The sequence below is a fragment of the Crocodylus porosus genome, unplaced genomic scaffold (genome assembly GCF_001723895.1).
Source record: "Crocodylus porosus isolate Cpor-Errol unplaced genomic scaffold, CroPor_comp1, whole genome shotgun sequence".
In the NCBI taxonomy this organism is placed as follows: Eukaryota; Metazoa; Chordata; order Crocodylia; family Crocodylidae; genus Crocodylus; species Crocodylus porosus.
This window is the reverse complement of record NW_017728951.1, coordinates 31,636,623-31,655,940: the sequence shown is the minus strand read 5'-3', so window position 1 is coordinate 31,655,940 and position 19,318 is coordinate 31,636,623. Positions and strand designations below refer to the sequence as shown.

At 41.8% G+C, this 19,318-nt stretch overlaps 1 protein-coding gene across 2 annotated transcripts in view; it reads left to right on the top strand.

Moving 5' to 3' along the window:
- Nucleotides 1–19,318, top strand: part of PCGF5 (polycomb group ring finger 5) — a 99,852-nt gene that overhangs the window by 6,418 nt on the left and 74,116 nt on the right. For both annotated transcript variants that reach the window (XM_019555794.1, XM_019555796.1), the window contains exon 2: nucleotides 7,103–7,218. The gene's annotated coding sequence lies outside the window, so the exon portion shown is untranslated. The remainder of the gene's footprint in view (nucleotides 1–7,102; nucleotides 7,219–19,318) is intronic.

Below are 19,318 nucleotides of genomic sequence, written 5' to 3'. Positions count from 1 at the left end.
CATGTTCATCTTGGCATCAATGATGACTCCAAGATCCTTTTCTGCCTCTGCACTGACGAGAAGGGAGTTCCCCAGCCTGTAGGTATGCCGCTGGTTCTTCCTCCCCAGGTGCAGCACTTGTCAGTGTTGAATCCCATCCTGTTGTCCTCTGCTCACTCCTGTAACCTGTCTAGGTCTGATTGCAGCCTATTCCTCCCTTCTAGCGTACCCACATCCCCCCACATCTTAGTGTCATCAGCAAATTTGAACAGGGTGCTTTTTACTCCCTTGTCCAAGTCACTGATGATGTTGAACAGTGCAGGCATGAGGACCGAGGCTAGTGGAACTCCGCTGCTCACATCCCTCCAAGTCAAAAACGACCCATCCACCACCACTCTGGGTGCGGCCCTCCAGCCAGTTGGCGACCCATTTGACTGTGTAGGCCTCGACACCACAGCCCCCTAGTTTCTTAATGAGTGAGGTGAGAGACAGTGTCGAAGGCGTTCTGAAATTCCAGGAAGACTATGTCCACTGCTACCCCTGCATCTAAGGATTTAGTAACCTGATTGTAGAAGGTCACCAGGTTGGTCTGACAGGACCTGCCTCTAATGAACCCCTGTTGCCCCTAAGCATAATCTCCCCTGCTGGCTACTTGTGGACATGCACCAGAATAATTCTCTCAAAAAGCTTGTCCAGGATTGAGGTAAGACTAACTGGCCTATAATTTCCTGGGTCGTCCTTCCTCCCCTTTTTGAAGATGGGAACCACATTGGCCCTTTTCCAGTCCTCTGGCACCACACCAGAGCACCATTCGTGCTTGTAAAGCCGTGCCAGGGGTCCCACAATGACCTCAGCCAATTCCTTCAGTACTCTGGGGTGGAGATCATCCAGACCAACTGATTTGAATAGATCCAGTCCCTCCAGAAGTTCCCTAACTAGTTCCTCACTAACCCTTGGCCTAGGTGCGCCTCCCCTGGGGTTTGAGGGGGGCCCAGAGGGTGATGGCTGTTCCAGTCCCTGCTCAGGAAAATGGAGGCAAAGAAATTGTTAAATATGTAAACTTTGTTGTCTGATGTGATGACCAAATTTCCTAGTGTGTCTTGCAGGGGTCCCACGTTACCTGGAACCTTCTTTTTGCCCCTTATGTATTTGAAAAAGGACTTCTTGTTTTCCTTGATCCGGGAAGCTAGTCCCAGTTCCATCTCCGCCTTGGCCTTCCTGACTGCCTCCCTGCATCCCCAGGCAACCCCAGGCAGTATAATCCTCCCTGGTGATGGCCCCTCCCTTCCATTGGGTGTGCGCCTTCATTTTAGATAAGAGACATTCCCGAATGCTTTTGGTGAGCCATGGGTGCTTTTGTGCCCTCCTGCCCCCTTTGATCCATGTCATGGGCAGTGGTAGTGCTGAGAGGGGACTATGGGGGGGAGGCTGCAGCCACCCCAAAATTCACCATAGCCCTCCAACCAGCATTCCCTGTAAGCTGTGTGGTGTGCGTGGTAGTGCAGCATGAGCACACCAGTGCGGCCACGCACACCACACAGCTTAGACAGAATGCTGCCCTCAACCCCGCCTCCCAGCACCACTGCGGCCTGCCCCGAGTGCAGCCTGGCCCAGCCCCTGCCAGGAAGAGCCCCAACCTGCCCCACCTCACCCAGATCTGGGAGCACATGCCCCTCCCCCATGTCCTCCTGGGGTGCATGCAGTGACAGGAGCCCTCTCTGCTTCCCCCCTCCCCCACCATGCCCCTGGGATGAGAGACGGCTTCATCCATCATCACCGGGGCCCTCAATCTGCACCCCTCCCCTTACACCACAACAGGCTTACCAGCTAGATGCAGCTCTTCAAGCTGCTGGGCTGTGTTCCTCACCACTTACGTGTTGCGCTGCGGCTGCACTCAGGCACAATTTATCAGCCACATTATCAGCCACATAAGGCAAAAAGAGCTGATTTCCAATATAGTCAGTTTTCTTTATATCGGTGCAGATCCAATATTGGACTGATGTATCAGTGCACCTGTACATTAAGTGGTTTGTGACAGTATCCGGAGTGATAACAAACAGGGTGGGGTTTGTTTTTTAACATTATTTTGTTTGGAAGTTACCTGCTGCTGATGAAGGTTGCGATAACAGGTGGAGTACGATATAAAGAAGAGTGATATTATTTAGGTCTGACTATAATAAGTTATCACCAAGTTAAATCAGTGAAAACCAAGGTTTCATAAATAAACTTTTGAACATGAATAGTTAAGTGATTAAAACATAATAATAAAAAAAAGGTGATGTAGCATATGATAAGATCTTAATTTCCTGAATCTGAAGATATAGGTAGAAAAAGAAAAGACTGGAAATTCAACAGAAAATTGGCCCTTTTACTTTCTAGATATTTTTTTTTACTTTTCATTTATAAATATATTTGTGGCATGGTGTTATCCATTTTAAATTTATTTTAATTTTGCTTCAGAAGTTTTGTTTTATTAGCTTCCCTATCACAAGAGTTCCAGGCCTTTCAGATAACCAAGAAACTACTATCACTTTAATGACAGAATGTGAAATACAAACTTTTAGCAATATGGAAGTTGGAAGTAGTAGGTCTGATCTTTAAAATGACTCCAGTATTAGCTTATGTTTTAATATCGTTCATAATAAAGCATATGAAGATTAGTAGAATTTTCCCATCACATATTCTGAGTTTAGAATTCAGGTCTAGTTAACTGTTGATCACATCTGACAGCCAGATGAAGGTTTTGTTTTTTTTATTTATAATCCAGTGAGTATAGTAGTGATCTTTAGGATGAGTAGCTGATCTATTTGAAATAAGATTTGTATGAAGTTCTAAGCGACTTTTACAGAAACATATCAAAATAACATTCAGGCTCTTGTATAATCCCATAATGAAAACATGTTTTTTTTCCTTTAAATTTTGGTTATCTAACTAGCATGAGTTTACAGTTGAATATAATTAAATGTTTTTTTGTGTTCATGATTTTATGGAATTTTATTTTCTTTACAATAATTTTTATATAAGCAGTGATGTGTAGTTACAAAGGCAATAGATACTTATAGGATAATTTTTATTATATAGAAACTTTTATGATAGGATATTATAGATATTTGTTAGTCAATGCTGTATTTAGAACTTCCCTTCCTAAGAATTAGTTCTACTGGATTATGTGATCAGACTGATCATTTTAATTATCATGAAATAAAAAGGTAAAATGAAAAAAAAAAAAAATAAAGTGAATTTTCTCTTCCCTTCATGACCTTGCACAGGTTTATGCTCAAGTTTTGCACAAGGCTGGGCTCTCAGTGATAGTTAGATGCATGCAGATACATATCAAATAACAGGCTGTGGCAAGAATTTGCACCCTTCATTGGGGCACATTTAATGTGCACCTGCACCTGATGAATGAACTTTTGCGTACACATGTCTGAAAATTGAACCATAATTTGTATTTGTTACTAGATTGAACAACATCCAAAATTACCATCAACTCTGAAAGAGCTTTTTTACTGAATTCAGAGAGGCTGTATTTTATCAAATCCTTATTGGTTTTGAGTGTTTCTATAACATCTAGCTTTACTCCTTTTTCATAGAAAAAGGCTTCTTCAGACTGATGGAGTTTTCATACTGAATCAGTACTAGTGAGAAATCCTGAATTTGCTGTTACTGTTTTTTACTTTGCGAAACAAGTGTTTAAATGTGTGAGATGCATGTTAGGACAAATAATTAATATATGTTATAGCTTGAATGACTTGTCACTCCTGGATGCTTGCTGGATTTGTTTCTTGAAAGTAAACCCAGCTTTCCTAAAGTTTCTTGAAAGCTGTATGCTCTCAGATAGCCACCAAACCTATGGCCCCTCCGCCATATTATGTGATGGTAGTACAGGGACACTGCAAAATTATTTCTGAACACACACTCTTAGTTTGGAGTTCCCTATGGTCTAGTGGTAGAATCCTTGTCTGCCCCACATGAGACCTGAGTCAATTCCCAGATGCTTATACAATTATAGTCAGGGAGGTACCAAACAGCTGGACTCAGTCTGGCCTTTTGATTTGGTCTCAATGATCCAAAGTGGGGATGGAAGGCCTGGGCAGCCTCCACTCCTCCTTTGCATTCCTGCCTATGCATATGATCATGCATACACCATGATCCAGAAGGATTGATGGTTGCTAAACCAACCATCTACTTTACTTTTACTTGCACAGGGAGCCCAAAAGACGCACAAATTTATAAAAATTATTAAAGTCCTTAGGGTTTTTGTCAGTCCTTTCAGGGTCCTCTGTCCTTTTTGCACCCTCTTCCTGCTTAGCCCTTAGATTCTGGTCAGAATTATTTCACTTCCCCTACGATACATAAGATTCCCATAGCAGTTGAAAGGTTCCTCCCCTCAAAGAGTACATCCTTTTTTAATAGCAGTTCCTAACACTTTCTTACCATCCATATTCTGGGGAAACAGAACATAGTGTTAAAGCATATATGATGCTTAGAGAGAGCCACATAAATCACAATATCTAAATGATGCCTGCAGCAATAGATGTAACTATATATCCACTTAACAAGATGATTTGAACTTGTATTTTAATGTTCAGTTACAATAGATTCTTTTAAATGTACACTAAATAAATGTACAATGTTCTCTTAATTGAACAAATAACTAATTATTGTAGCTTTGCTTATTAGAATAATCTTTTGGCATTTAACAAGTCTTTTATCCCTTGTTTAAAGCGTCATTAAAAACAATACTACAAAAAGATTTCTGTCTTGTAAGTCTTGTAACTACCAGAATCTATCTTGAGCTTCCATTGTAGGTTAAGACAGGAATCAGTCTTGTACTATATTGTAAACCATCAATTTTTAATGTTTCCTCAAAGATGAGATAACCCAAAGATTTCTATATTCATACTTTTCCCCCCCAAATTGGTGAATTGTAGATTGGATTTGTGAGGCTTGAACTGAAAATTAAAAAAAACAAAACAATCAAGAATCAGCAAAAGTACCAATCTGTGGGACCAAGTCCTCAGATAATGTAAATTGGTATAAATTCCATTGTCTTCACATGACCAGGTCAGGATTTGGCCCTGTGTGTGACCCTAGATTAGTGACTCCAAAAGGGTTTGCTGTGCCATAAGTGGCAGAAATGTACCCTGAGATCCCACTATGTGAAGAAGTAAATACTAGGGCTGTGTGAAACAGCACCCTTTCGTTTTGAATTCCTTTTCACCATTTTGAAGGGACAGTGTTTTGTTTAGCTTCATTTTGAAACACTCTTCCATTTCATTTCATCAAAACTGTTTTGCTGTTTCAACATTTCACCCATAGGCTATAACGGGGAATCACGAAAATGCCTGTGACTCTGTTATTTCTTGCCTGATTCGAATGGAGACACCAGGGAGGTTAGCCCCTGCTGAGGCCACAAAGCCTGTCAAGTTTCAAGGAAGTGCAGGGGTTTCTGGTAAACTGCACCTCAGGCTGCTGACGAGCAAAACTCTCGACACGTGTGTGTTAAGGCGCACCCTCACTGTTACTGGGACCTCTACATGACACAGTACTGTGCCCCAATAAAGTCTCCTCCTCCCCTACAGCCTCAGTCCAGTCCACCACTTTAAATAATAACAGCTAAGTAAGCAGCACAGTAGCATCAGCAGCATCCCAGGCAGCCAAACTGTGACAGAGCCTCTCTTTCCCTTCTTGCAGGACTTGCTTCTTCAGCAGCTGCTAGAGAACTCTCCCTGCCAGCCCCAGCCCTGGGCCTTAGATGTGCCCAGGGCCCTGCCTCCTTCCGGTCAGCTGACTGGGGACAGGTGCTAGGGGTGTAGGTTGTGGCTGTGTTAGTCTAAGGACATGGCACTGGCAGACAAGATTCTTTGGGTCAATCTGCTATCTTTTAGTAGACTGGGTTGGGCAAAATGTGGCCCACAGGCTGGATGTGGCCCGCCAGGCCATTCTATCCGGCCCACAGGGCCCCTAAAAAAATTTAGAAAATTTAATATTCTAATTAATTTTAGATTTAAATTTAAAAACTTAATAAAATTAAAATGTCATGCAGCCCTCGATGGCTTACCAAAACTTAGTAAGTGGCCCTCTGCCCAAAAAAATTGCCTGCCCCTGTAGTAGACCAACTGAATGGTTGGAGAAATATCTTAGCAAGCTTTTGGGTCGAAAAACCCTTTCAGACTGAGGAAGCACCTGCAGTTGGTGTGGGGGGAGGGGTTGGCATGTGTGCTCTTCCTGGGTGGAAGGAATAGTAAAGAAGCCAGAGGCTGGCATGCAATGCAGGCAAGAAAGCTAGTCAGTGGAAATGAAAATGGAGGCTTTGGGGGTCAGGGACAGACTGGGGTGGGGGAAGGGGCATATTGCAGGTAAAAGTGGAGAGGTACCTGGGGAGTCAGATGTCTGGCAGGTTGTAGTGTGTCAGAATTCCAGTGCCTATATTGAGTCCATGAGTTTCTGTACCTAGGAGGTTGATGAAGTACAGTTCATGGGCTTGTGAAAAGTAGTTTGTAAATTCAGACAAGCACTGAATCTCCCTACCGTCATCACCAGAAGCCAACTTCCTAGCCCAAAACACCAAATGGATCCAGACCATGCCATGACAAGAAATGAAAACCTGCCAACAATATGTCCACTATGAAGATATTTTCACAATACATATGGAAAATACATAGGAGACACCAAGCAACAACTGCGCACCAGAACGATAGATTTTTTGGTGTGTGTCCAAAGACGAGAACACCCAACTACCTGTCTCCGATCTCTCAGGCCTGATCCTCAAAGGGAATTTATAGACCACTTTTCACAGGCAAGCCTATGAACTACATTTCATCAACCTCCTAGGTACAGAAACTCATGGACTTAATAGTTTGTGTGTTTAAAATTTTTTTTTAAAAGATTTTTCCATATATACCATAAAAAAATGTTGCTGGTATATGCTGTTGTTTTTTTTTCCTGCAGGACTTTGTCTTCTAACCTTGTCCTTTATCTTTCCTGTGCTTTGTCTTCCCTCCTCCCTTCTGCTCTTATAAGAATAAGAGTCTTTCTGTAAGAGTTCTTACCAGTTTTTGATATGAAGGATAATTTTTTTTCTTTATTTATTTTCTTTTACATGTCATTCCTTTACAAGCATGAGGATCTGATAAAGGCTCCAGATAGAAGATAAGTTAAGAAATTGGAAGAAACTTCAGTCTACCACAAAGAAAACAGAAGTATCAGGGAGCGGACTCTAGAGTAAAAGTGCTGGTATGAAATTATAAATATTTTTGTTGGAATTTAGGTCAGTATCTAGAAGGAAAAAACCACACCTAATATAGAGCACAGCTTCTTAGCAGTTCTGCTTGGTCTGTGCTGGCCAGGCAGCATGGTTGAAACTTCATACTGGAAGGAACCTTATTTAAAATGACTCTCTTCTTCTGTATATACAGCCAAATGATTCTCAGTCTTTGGAGGTTGTACGGTGCCCTCAGTCCTTATAATGATGTTAGGCCAGTCACACCCCTCTGCCTTCTAGCACGGCCTTTAAAATGCTAATTTTTGGAAAAACTTAAGATGATCCTTTTTTTTTTTTTTCTCAACAATATCACTACAAATGCAAAAATTACTTGAGGTGCATCTTTATATTGCAGTATATCAGTGCATATTCAAGTGTATCCTCTCCATGATATTAAACACAGTTAAAATTACTTATAACTTAAATAGTAGGTAATGTTATAAAAATGATAGGAAATGCAAATTATTGCTTCAGAACAAATGCAACTTACTGAACAGCCAGCCAGTCAGAACTGCAGCATCCAGGATCTTTTGGGGTCTATTGAATTTTGGGCCTTAATTAAAATTATACAAGGAATTGATATAATAACTTCTCCTCTGACTTCTGGATATCAAACCAAAAGGTAATTGAATGATTCACTTAAGACTGAAGAAGATGATGAAATACTGTGAACAGATACAGCTTTAGCTAGTCCAATAGCAGATATCACCTACTGGAGTTCCAGAATCACTTCTTAGCACTGTTTCCTGTGAAGGCATTAATGAAAACTCTCACTAATTTAAGGGACCACAGTTTGGCCAATTACAGTTGTGATGAGAAAATATATAATGCTATTACATATGGATATGAAAGCATCATGAAAAAGGGTATTTCTCCTAAAATCAGTTTTAATAAAATACACTGAAGAAACTACATTCAAAGGGACTTCATGGCCTCTTTTGTTATAGCATTATGTTTTCATTTTGTGACAAATGACTAAATAGAAACAGTTATTAAAGATTCACCAGGCTGAAACAGGATGCTTCCCTTAAAAGTTACACACCTTAGGCAATGGCTTGTTTTCACTAATGTTTGAGGAGGTATGAGGAGTTCTCTGTCTAGGTTAGAGACAAAGGCTTTTTACATGGTTTTTGGATTCTCTCTCTGGTTTTAATCTTTGCAATAAAATAAGGTCCTAATAAAGTAACACTGCAGGCTGGAAGGAGGCCTTGCTTTGTTGTCTGGGACCATACTGAATTTAAATAACAGCTCCTCTATTGTTTACTGACCCAAAACTGAAGTTTATAATCTGACTGTGGCAGAATTCTAGCTACAGCATTTATATCTCCCAAAGTCTGTTAATTGTGCATACAAGACGAACAGCAAGAAAGAGGGGATGGGTATATTATAATAATAATCTAAACAAAATAACAGACGTATTTCTGCTAATGCACAGATTCTTATTCAAACATTGGAGATGCAGTATTTCTAATGTCGTATAACAGAGATTTCCCTTTAGCACACATTTGATTCAACTGTTAACCTAAAAATAATGGGGGGGAAATGTAGTATAGAAGAGACAGAGATGAAAGAGTGACTATAAGGAAGCAGGATTTTTTGCTAGTGTTCACATCCTGCGGACTTTTCTTGCGTTAAGTTGTAAGAAACGTTGATGTACACACTTCTTAAGTATGCAGGGAAGTATGGGAATAACTTTAAAAATCAACCATTATGTTACCAGTATCATTGGTAATCCCTCACAGTAGAGGATGATTGTCTTTCACAATTGCACCAATCTTCAGACCCACAGGTAAGACAAAAGCCAATTGGGGATTGACAAGTTCTATTCAATTGCAACTTGAACATGTGTTTCTGTCCAGGGTGGATAGATCTGGGTTCCTGACTTGGTCCATGACATACTGTTTCTGGCACTCTGCTTTCCTGTCTCCTGTTATGAGGTTTCAAAGTACTGAGATCTTTGCCCCAAACTCTCCTTCCTTTTGGGGTGGTCCTTAGTGATAGTCTCCCATGAGTTGATATAGGTGTTGCACTTTTCAAGGTTGGCCTTAGATGTCCTTGAAGCACTTTCTCTGCCCCTCTCTTGAGTATATGCTGTGACTGACCTGGGAGAATAAAACTTGCTTTGAGAGTCTGCAGTCAGCTATCTGAATGATGTGACCGGCCCAGCAAAGTTGATGTTGAATGATCATCGCCTTGATGATCATCATGTTCTTTTGCAAGAGAACATTACTGTTGGAGTGTTTTGTCTTCCCACTGGATTTGAAAGATCTTCCATAGGTAGTGTTGGTGGTACTTCTCCAGCAACTTGCAGTGTCTCCTGTACATTGTCTACATCTCAGCTCTGTACAGTAAGTTGGGGATCAGGACTGCTTGATAAACTATAAGCTTGGTTTCAGATCTGATGTTGCAGTCTTCAAAACACTCTGGCATTTTCTCAGGCATCCAGAAGCTGAACTTGCATATTTGAGGTGATGTTGGATTTCTTCTTCAATGTCAGCCTTCTCCGAGTGGTGGCTTTTGAGGTATGGGAAATACTCAACATTTTCCAGAGTCTCACGGAGACTGCTCATTAAGATCTTATTGATGGAGGACCTTAGTCTTCTGAATGTTAAGCATCAGTCCTATTTTTCTTGTATGCCTTGGTAAAAATGTCAGTGATTGCCTGAAGGTCTGCTTCCAAGTGAGCACACGCTACAGCATTGGGACTGTACTGGAGCTCAGATTTCCATCTTTGTTTGAATTCTGCTCAACTGACTGTTCCCTCCTGCTGAAGAAATCTTTCCCGAGTCTCCACGTGGCTTCAGATATCATTTTTCTTCAATCTGCTGGGCCACAAAAATCATGAGAACAACACCAGGAACTGTATATGACTTTTATTGACATTTAACCAGAGCCTTCAACTCTTAACTGCGAGGCTCTATGGAAGATCTTATCAAAGTTTGGCTGCCTGGAGAACTTTTATCACCATCCTAAGATTTCTTTATGATCAGATAACTGCCTCCATCATATGCATTAGCTCCACTACAGAGCCCTTTGCCATCTAAACTGGCATCAAGCAGGGCTGCATGATTGCACCAGTTTTGTTTTCCATCTTTCTTAGTCACCAAGATGCTCATCTGTGACCACCTGTCACATGGTATCATCATCGAGTACAGGATGGAGAGCAACCTTTTCAGTCTCTCCTGCCCCCATACCAGAAGGAGAGTTACTTCAGCCTTGATTGCTGAACTTCAGTGCACTGATGATTGTGCTGTCGTTGCACATACTGAGGAGGACCTATAAAAGGCCCTTAACCTCTTCTGTCAAGCATACCAGTGCCTGGGACTGACTCAACATCAGAAAAACAAAGGTGCTTCACCAGCCTGCTCTAGGCCAGTCAGCCTCCCTGGCAAAGGTCCTCGTTGATGGACAGGAGCTAGAAAATGTTGAACATTTTACGTACCTCAGCAGCCACCTCTCAAAAAGGGCCAACGGCAGCGAGAAGATCCAGTATAGCAGGGGTTGTCAACCAGGAATACACGTACCCACAAGAGTACTTGAGAAGGCGCTAGCGGGTACGTGTGAGCAGGTGGGCGGGCAGGAACGGAGTGCTGCCACCTAGCACCTGGAGCTGCCAGGAGCAGGGCCAGGGTAGGGGCAGATTTCAGCAGGGATTCTGTCTGCTTCAGATGCTTTATCACTCTTCATCTGCTTGATGGCTTTCCTTACCTTGTCAAGGGTTGGAGGGATTTGGAGATTCTCTGACTGGGTGGTGCAGGATGGAACTGAGAACACTCGTCCTCAACATAATCTCAATTGAGGTCTTCAAAATGCTCCTTCCAGCAGGCATTGGTGGCTCCCCTTTCCTTGATGAGGTCTTCTCCATCCGTAGGTCTCAAGGGGGTTGGTCCCCGAGTGCTCAGACCATAGATGGCTTTGGTGACACTGAAAAAACATGCATATCATGAATGTCAGCGATATGTTGGATCTTTTAGCTCGTCTTCCCACCATCTTTTCTTCATATTGTTTGGTTCTCTGTCTTGGCTTACTGGTGATTTCAATTTCTTTTGCTTAGAGTTGGTGTCATTCTGTCAAGCACAAAAGGCCTTGTGCTTTTTGTTGATCAACTCTTGGATCTCCCAGTCAAACTAGTCTTGCTATTTCCTGGTAGTAAACCACATGGCATCATCATCAGTTTCTTCATAGGCACTGATGCCGGTGGACTTGAAGGCACCCCAAGTGCTGCCAATATTCTCCCATTGGTGTTGGGCTGGAATTGGCCAGTTTTTCATTGAGGTGCTGGTGAAAGAGGTTTCACTTGATTAGTTCCTTGAGTCCTTCAACACTGATCTTCCATCAGCATTGCTTTTGCTGCATCCATTGTTTTGGGAGAGTTTGAGTGACATAACTGAGTGGATGAGTCAGTCGGTCCAGCAATTGTCAGCTCCTAACATAGCTCGGACATCTTTGATTCTGGGCAGAAACTAGGATATAATCAATCAAATGCCAATGCTTAGATCATGGGTGTTGCCATGATGTCTTGTACATATTTTTTCTGGCAGAACAGGGTGTTGGTGATTTAGTGATTTCAAATTCTGCGCATTTGGTCAAGAGGAGGATGCCATTGGAGTTGACCTTTCCTGGTCCCTCCTAGTCAATGGTTCCATTCTAGAGGTTCAAGTCCCTTCCAACTCTGGCATTGAAATCACTGAGCAGAATAAGTCTGTCAGCCTCCAGAATGCCAAAGAGGACTTGGTCAGGGCTGGCATAGAATTCCTCCTTGGTTTCATCAGCGGTGTCAAGAATCGGGGCACATAGGCTGATGACAGTGGCATATTTGCTCTCTTTGAGTTTCAGACAGTGTCATGAGCTGCTCATTAATTCTGATGGAGAATTTGTTGAGTTGGTTTATGAGTTCATTCTTAATGGGGAAGCCACCTCTATAAAGTCAGTGTTTTTTCCTTCCTGTTTACCTTATAGAAGAGGGTATAGCTGCCTGCTTGTTTTTTGAGCTGCCCATCTCCCACTCACTGGGCCTCATTCATTGCAGCGATTTTCAGTGCTGTGTTGCCTGAGTTAGAGCCATGGTTGCAGTGTGGCGTGTTCCCTATTAGGATTGTCCATGAGGGTTCTGATATTCTAGGTCCCAAAAATGATTGAGTCTCTTCACTGGTTTTTTGACTGTAGTGAAGGTGTTCTTACTGGATGTGTTTTATCTAGTCAGGAAAAGGATGGATAGACAGACTGTTTAGGACACCTTTTCTAGCCCCCTTCCCATGTGGGGTATGTAGAGCAGATTCTGTAAAACACTGCTCAGTTGCAAGTACAGCTGCAGAATCACACTCCTGACAATCCAAGTGCTAGATGACATTCTTGTAACTGTGGCCTTTGTGGTAGTTTGTGGCTTCCAGGCCTCTCATTGTCACTAGTTGATTGCCAGAGGGCTTGAAAAGTGTGCTAAAGCCATTTTCATGGAAGATACGCGTGTGCAATTTCTTTTATCGTGGAAAGGCTGCTTCACATCAGCTTCCACATGGTTCTTGACAAAACAGGACCTTGAACCACTGCCAAGGGGCCAAGACAATTGGAGATCTCATTCCACTGCAGCCTTTGTTTGCCTTCACAGCTCTTGTGAGTCTAACATCTTCTTCAGCCTGCTCTGCCATTGAGGACTTGTAGATCCGTGGCTGGGGGTTGAACAGGCTTATTATAGTGGCAGTCTGTATTCACCATGTCACAGCACTGTCTGAGGATATATGTGGCTTTTCAGGAGGGAGAGCATTGTAATCTGCTGTCGCCACTACTTCCTGGTGATGGTGCTGCTGCTTGGTCCAGAACTGCTTATTTAACAAAGATAACCCTGCTTACTTCACAGCTAACCTTCCCTGAGGGTCATTCCACTATCTGCCAGCTGTGAATGTGTTCAGTAGCAAGACAGCTTTGCTGCCAGGTTCCCAGTATATTGAAGTATTTAAGCCTTATGGAAGGAAATCAGTGCACCTAGAAGAAGGGACCAGGTACAGCTTTGTGGAACCTCCTATGACAATGTATGTAATAGAAAAACAGAAATCATTCCAAGATAAACTGTTTATAATGACTAAATAGAGCCCAATGGAGCACAGTACAGTGACAAAGATAATTTGGTTGGAGTGTTATAAACAGGATGGCTTAGGAAATATGCAAGAAGCAAGGGTTTTCTTTGTTGATAACTTTTTACTGGATCAGTTTTACAGTTGATCCAATAAAAAATATTAGCAGAAAAAAAAAAACACTTCGTTTCTCTAAAGATAGCTTGGCATTTATCTCTGCAAGTGCTCAATTTTGAGAAGTCAAGGTGCTCGCTCTGTGCTAAAGAAGGGAGAAATTGCTGCTGAGCAATGTAGGTTTACTTGTTTTGAGATTGAAAGGTCCAAGAGATGATTATGCAGCATATATGCAGAGTGATAGATTATGTATAAAGAGACAACACTCACTAAATGGATCAAAAGTCATTTTTAAAGTTGGAATTGTCAAGGCCCTTGTGGAATCTCTGGTGAGCTCTTGCAGGAAGTGCTTCTTGGTCCTACACTCTTCAATGATTTTATCAGTGACCTGGAAGAAAATATTTGAATCATTACTAATAAAATCTACATAAGATAAACTGGAGGAAAGTACATCGCAGAGCAATCTGCATCTGTTCAGTTAAGTTAGTGCAAGCAAACAATGCATCTTAATGTAGCTAGATATAAAATAATATCTACAAGCAAACGATGTAGGACATTCTTATGGGATGGGGGACTCTGTGCCTAAATAAGGGGATGTCTATGTAGGGGAGTATCAAGCAGTAGAAAGCTTACGTTATCTCTGTATTTTTAGTATGTGCCCAACACCTGCTCTACTTAGAACAGGTCAGAATAGGCTTGATTTATCTAGCAGCAGAATCCAGCAGATTAATCAAGCCATGTATTCAGCATCCCCATGCTTCAAAATGGCAGTGGGGGTGCTTTGACTAAAGCTTGTCAGACAGACTTTAGTTAAAGCACCCGTTCTGCCATTTTGAAGTGTGGTACACCAAATACACAAGATATTGCAGGCACTTTAATTAGAGTGGCTCCTGAGAGCCACTCTAATTAAAGTGCCCCTCACCCTGGATGTGAACACTACTGGCATACTTTCTTTGTGTCTGCTTCAAGAAGGATCCTGAAGAAGGCTTAGGGAGAAGCTGTGGGACTGATTTAAGGAATGGGAAACATTCTTTGTTCAAAGAACTTGATTCAAAAGATTCAGAAAACTTGATATGAATTTAGTTTTATCCAGGTAAAATTCAGGGTTGACTTGATCATAGTTAGTAAATGCACATATGTTCCGGTAGGTAGGAGACTAGGAGGTTACAGTTATTAAGACTCGGTGACTGAAATCTAGCAAACAAAGTTAGTAATGCTAGATTAATTCAGACTGGCAATAAGGAGCAAGTTTGACTTGGAATAATATGCCAAGGGTTACAGTAAATTGTTCATCATAAAAAATAACTTTAAAATAAAGGTGGATATTTTCTAGTTTAAACCCCACTCCTGAAATCAAAGTAGGAATTAATGTAGTGAAGTCCTATAAATTGTCTTTTTCTGGGGAATCCATCTAGATAAGTGGTCCTGTCTAGTTTTTAAAAGTCTATTCAAATGAAGGTTGCTCCTTCAACCTTATTGTGGCAGTTGAGTGCTTAATAATATACATCCTTAACCCATAGGTAATTTAATGCAAAACACTATAATTCTGTAGAATTATGATTGCTTATGCCCCCATTCCCTCCATAAACCAGATTCTGGGATCTGGTCTTATATTCCATACACTATCTCTATAGATAAAACACCTGTGCAGGTGAGATCTTTGTCAGGGGAATATTAATTTCAGTAAGACTTAAGGTTGTGACTTAAGGTTGCAATTCAGGATTCTATTAATTTAAGAATCTGTATCTGCCTTTCATGAATATAATACTTTTGAGGTGGACTGTGACATTCTACTTGAGCCTTTTGACACAGCGGCATGGTGCTTGCTGTGAGTTCAAAGATCCTGGGGTCAAATCCCAGGAACACTCAGTGACTGGGGAAAAATGCTTGCATATCAGTTTCTAGGAAACCTTAACATGAAGCTCTTCTGCATTTTTACTGGCTTTGATTTTTTTTTTTTTTGTATATACGCTCACTACTCACTGCACTTTTGTGCTTTGTTTTGGTACACCATCTTCTTAAAATCACTTTTTTATTAAATTCTCAGTAAAACACTAGTAATAGTATTGAGAGGTTAATGAGGCATTACTGACAATCACCCAGCAAAATATTAACATTTCTATTTATCACAATCCCACTCTATTAAAAAATTATATTATTATTTCAAATAAGAATATTCATGTTAAAATAGAATATATATTGACTTTAAAGGTTCTTATACTAAGCTTATCAGCATAGTGTCATTTTCTAGTAGTGCATTAAGCAACATGACTAATGTCAGTCTTACGGTGTTTATTTTCTTATCCTTTCCTAAGTAGAATTTTTCCTGTTTTGGTAAGGTTTTTTGTTTTTGTGTTTTTGTTTTCGAGTTTGCTTATGCAATTTTGAGATAGATACTTTTAAAAAGTACATTGCTCTTTGTGTGTGCATGTTACAGAAGTCTATATGTAATGTAAGTGTACCCAATGCACGATAGACATTCTATATTGCTGTAATTTAGTCAGTTGCATTAGTTAAATATGTAATATGTTTGGAGGAGTTTGCAAGTGTTTTCAGTGCACCAGCTTATAAAATACAAGTATACAGTGAAAGCCTTTGTGGACACTCTTGTTTTATAATTAGTTGCAAAGGATTTGAAGGACATACGGATTAGGTGTCTTCCAGTTAGGCAACAAATTTCAACAGTAAAGGTTCTGGACATACAGTATAACTTAGTTTAGGTGCCTCCAAAAAAAGAGTGGCCACTCTTATGATTTAAACAGGTATAAATTTCTTAAACCTTTTTAATATCTTTTTACAAACTAAAATTTGTATTATACTAACAATGCCCATAATTACAGAAGTGCCAGTGAACCCCAGTGTTGTTGTTGTCACCTCTAAATTTGTTTGTTTGATTTTGTTCAGTTGATAAGTAGGCTTTAACAGTTCAAAAGTTCAGGTGTATACAATATTATCATATAACATTTAAGACAACTTGGTTTTGCTTCAGGCAAAGCAATTGCATTTGGTTGGTTGTCATTTAAAAATATGATGTTTGCAAAGATGTAGCCACCAACATAAAAATCCCAGATCAATAACTATATAATGCATCCCATCTTGTACACAATATTAATATAATGCTGCTTTGTGACTCTCACTTGAAGATATAGGCAGCTTTTTATAATGGCAATTATAAAGGCAATTAGTAAGGTAGTATCAACTTTTTTTGTTTGTTTATTTCTTGCGTGGTGTAATGGGGCACTTGGCTCAAATCATTCCTTGAACCCTTGTACTAACTCCCAGGTCCAGATTGCCTCATCCCTGCTATGGTCTTTCTCTAGGCTTCCCAATGCAGACAATAATGCCATGGGTTCTTCTGCACCACAGAGCACATCAGAAAACATAAATGATCCAAAATAAGTTGAAGCTCTGGGTTAAACCACACCACAGAACACAACATGAAGTATCAACAGTCCACCACAAACACCAGCTGCCTGAGTTAATTCTTACCCTATACTCTTTTCCTTCCTCTCTTTGCCTGCCTCTTCACATAGGCAGTTCCCCCTCCCAGTCCTCTCTCTCTCACTTCCTCTTCCTGTTGCCATTTATTTCTGGGTCAGCCAGTCAACTTCGCCTCATTTACTAATTGGCTGAGCCAGCTGCAGCTTGTTAAGTGGGTAGCCTGCTAACTGGCTGGCTGGTTGCTCTAGGCTACAAGCCTGGAGCCTGTTAATACTGATCCCTCCAAGAGTGCAGCCTGAGGTACACTCTTCCATTACTTGTACCTCTCTCTGCCCCTTCCCTAGAGACAAAATCCACATTTTATGTGGTAGTTCCTGGATGGTGGCATATTTTAAAGTTGAATGGCTGCAGAGATAGGTACCACCGCGTTAGTGGAGAATTGGTCTCCCTCATGGCACGTAGTCATTTTAATGGAGCATCATCAGTGACTAATTGGAAGTGGGTCCCCAAAATGCACAAACTGGTGGCCACTTGCACAGTCTGGTGACCACTGCACCTACTGCAGGGCCCCCTTTTGCAGGAGATCAGTTAGGGGGACTGAGGGCCACAAACTGGGGAAAAAACTACCAATAATAGCTAGCCAAACTTATGAAGGATTTTACCTGTCCTTTTTGCGGGTACCGGGGATTATACCAGGGCCTGTACCTTGTCTACCAGAGGCTGGGTCTTGCTGTTGCCCAGGGTGTACCCCAGATACTTGGTCTCCGTCTTGCCTAGGTGATGCTTCATCAGGTTGACTGTAAGTCCCACCATGCAGATTGACTGTAAGACTGCCCTTACTTTTTGAATGTGGTCTGTCTACATATCGGTGAACATTATAACATTACCTAAAGATGCAGCAGCCTGCTGCAGATGAAGTATCCTGCCCATCAATTGTTGGAACATGGCTAGGGCATGGTGGAGTCCAAAGGAAAGAGTTTGGAATTGATATAGCCCCCCTAGGTTGGTGAAGGCCATAATTTCTTGGGATGCAGGGTACAAGGGAAATCTGCTAGTACCCTATCATTGGGTCCAAGGTGTATATGTACTTGGCACAGCCAGTTCCCTCTACCAATTCATCTGTCCTAGGCAAGGGGTATGCATCACATTTCAAAACTGTATTAACCCTGGAAAAGTCAATGCAGAACCTGACGGTGCCGTCAGGCTTCAGGACCAGTGCCATAGAGCTCCTCCATTCACTCGCAGACTCCTGCATTGCCTCCAGGTCTAATCTTTTTGTCACTTTTTTTGCCAGACTGTGTCCCTTAACCACACCAGAACTTGTGAGTGTACTGTTTGGATGGTGTATCCAGGCTTGAGGGTGATCCAGTGCTCTGCAAATATGGTCGTAGCAGGTTTCTCCATGAACATCTCCCTAAACTTAGTCAGCATGGCATTCATATCCCCCTGCTGAGCCAAGGTTAGTTCTTCCCCCAAGCATGGCCCTGCTGGAGGATTGGTGGGAGGATCCTGTACCACTGAAGTGGTGATCTCCCAGTTCAGGGACATCAGGCAGGCTTATTGGCCAATCCAAAGTTCTAAGAGGATTGACATGGTATACCTGTGACTAGCAACACTAGGCATATTTCAGAGTTGACTCGCTCAGTGCCCTGTAGTGCTTCAAATGGGCCTTGCCATTTGGCCAATAGTTTGCTTTCTGATAATGGCTGTAAGAGTAGCACTTGGTTTCCCAACTGATATATCTACAGTGGGCCCCTTTATTATAATGTTGTTCTTGCTTGTGCTGGAAAGCTTCCAGGTTTGCTTTTAGCGGGAAAACCTACTGTATCCCATTGTTTGCATAACTTTAGGATATTGCACAATATTCCATGCAGTGGAGACCTGGGACTGCCACGATTCCTGCAGTAAGTCCAGCGTCCCTCAGGACTGCCTCCTATATAATAACTCGAATGGCAAAAAGCCTGTAGAGAACTGGATCATCTTGCATATGGTGAACAACAGATAGGGGAGTAGCCAGTCCCAATTCCAAAGCTCATCTGCTACAAACCTCTATAACATCCTTTTTAATGTCCGGTTAAATGGCTCAAGGAGCGCTTGGTTTCATGGTTGGAAGGGACCTGAGTAGATCATCAAGTCCGACCCCCTGCCATATGCTGGGGTCAAATGACCCCAGCAGCGTGTTCATCTAACCTCATCTTAAAGACCCCCAGGCTAGGCACTTCACTTGGAAGTTGGTTCCAGATTTTAGCTGCCCTGACAATGAAGTAGTGCCTCCTGATATCTAGTCTGAATCTGCCCTCTGCTAGCTTGTGACAGTTATTTCTAGTCACCCCTGGTAGTGCTTGGGGGAACAGGGATTCCCCCAATGCCTGCTGGTCCCCTCTGACTAGTTTGTAACAGGCCACTCGATCCCCCCTCAGCCTTCTCTTGTGGAGGCTGAACAGGTTCA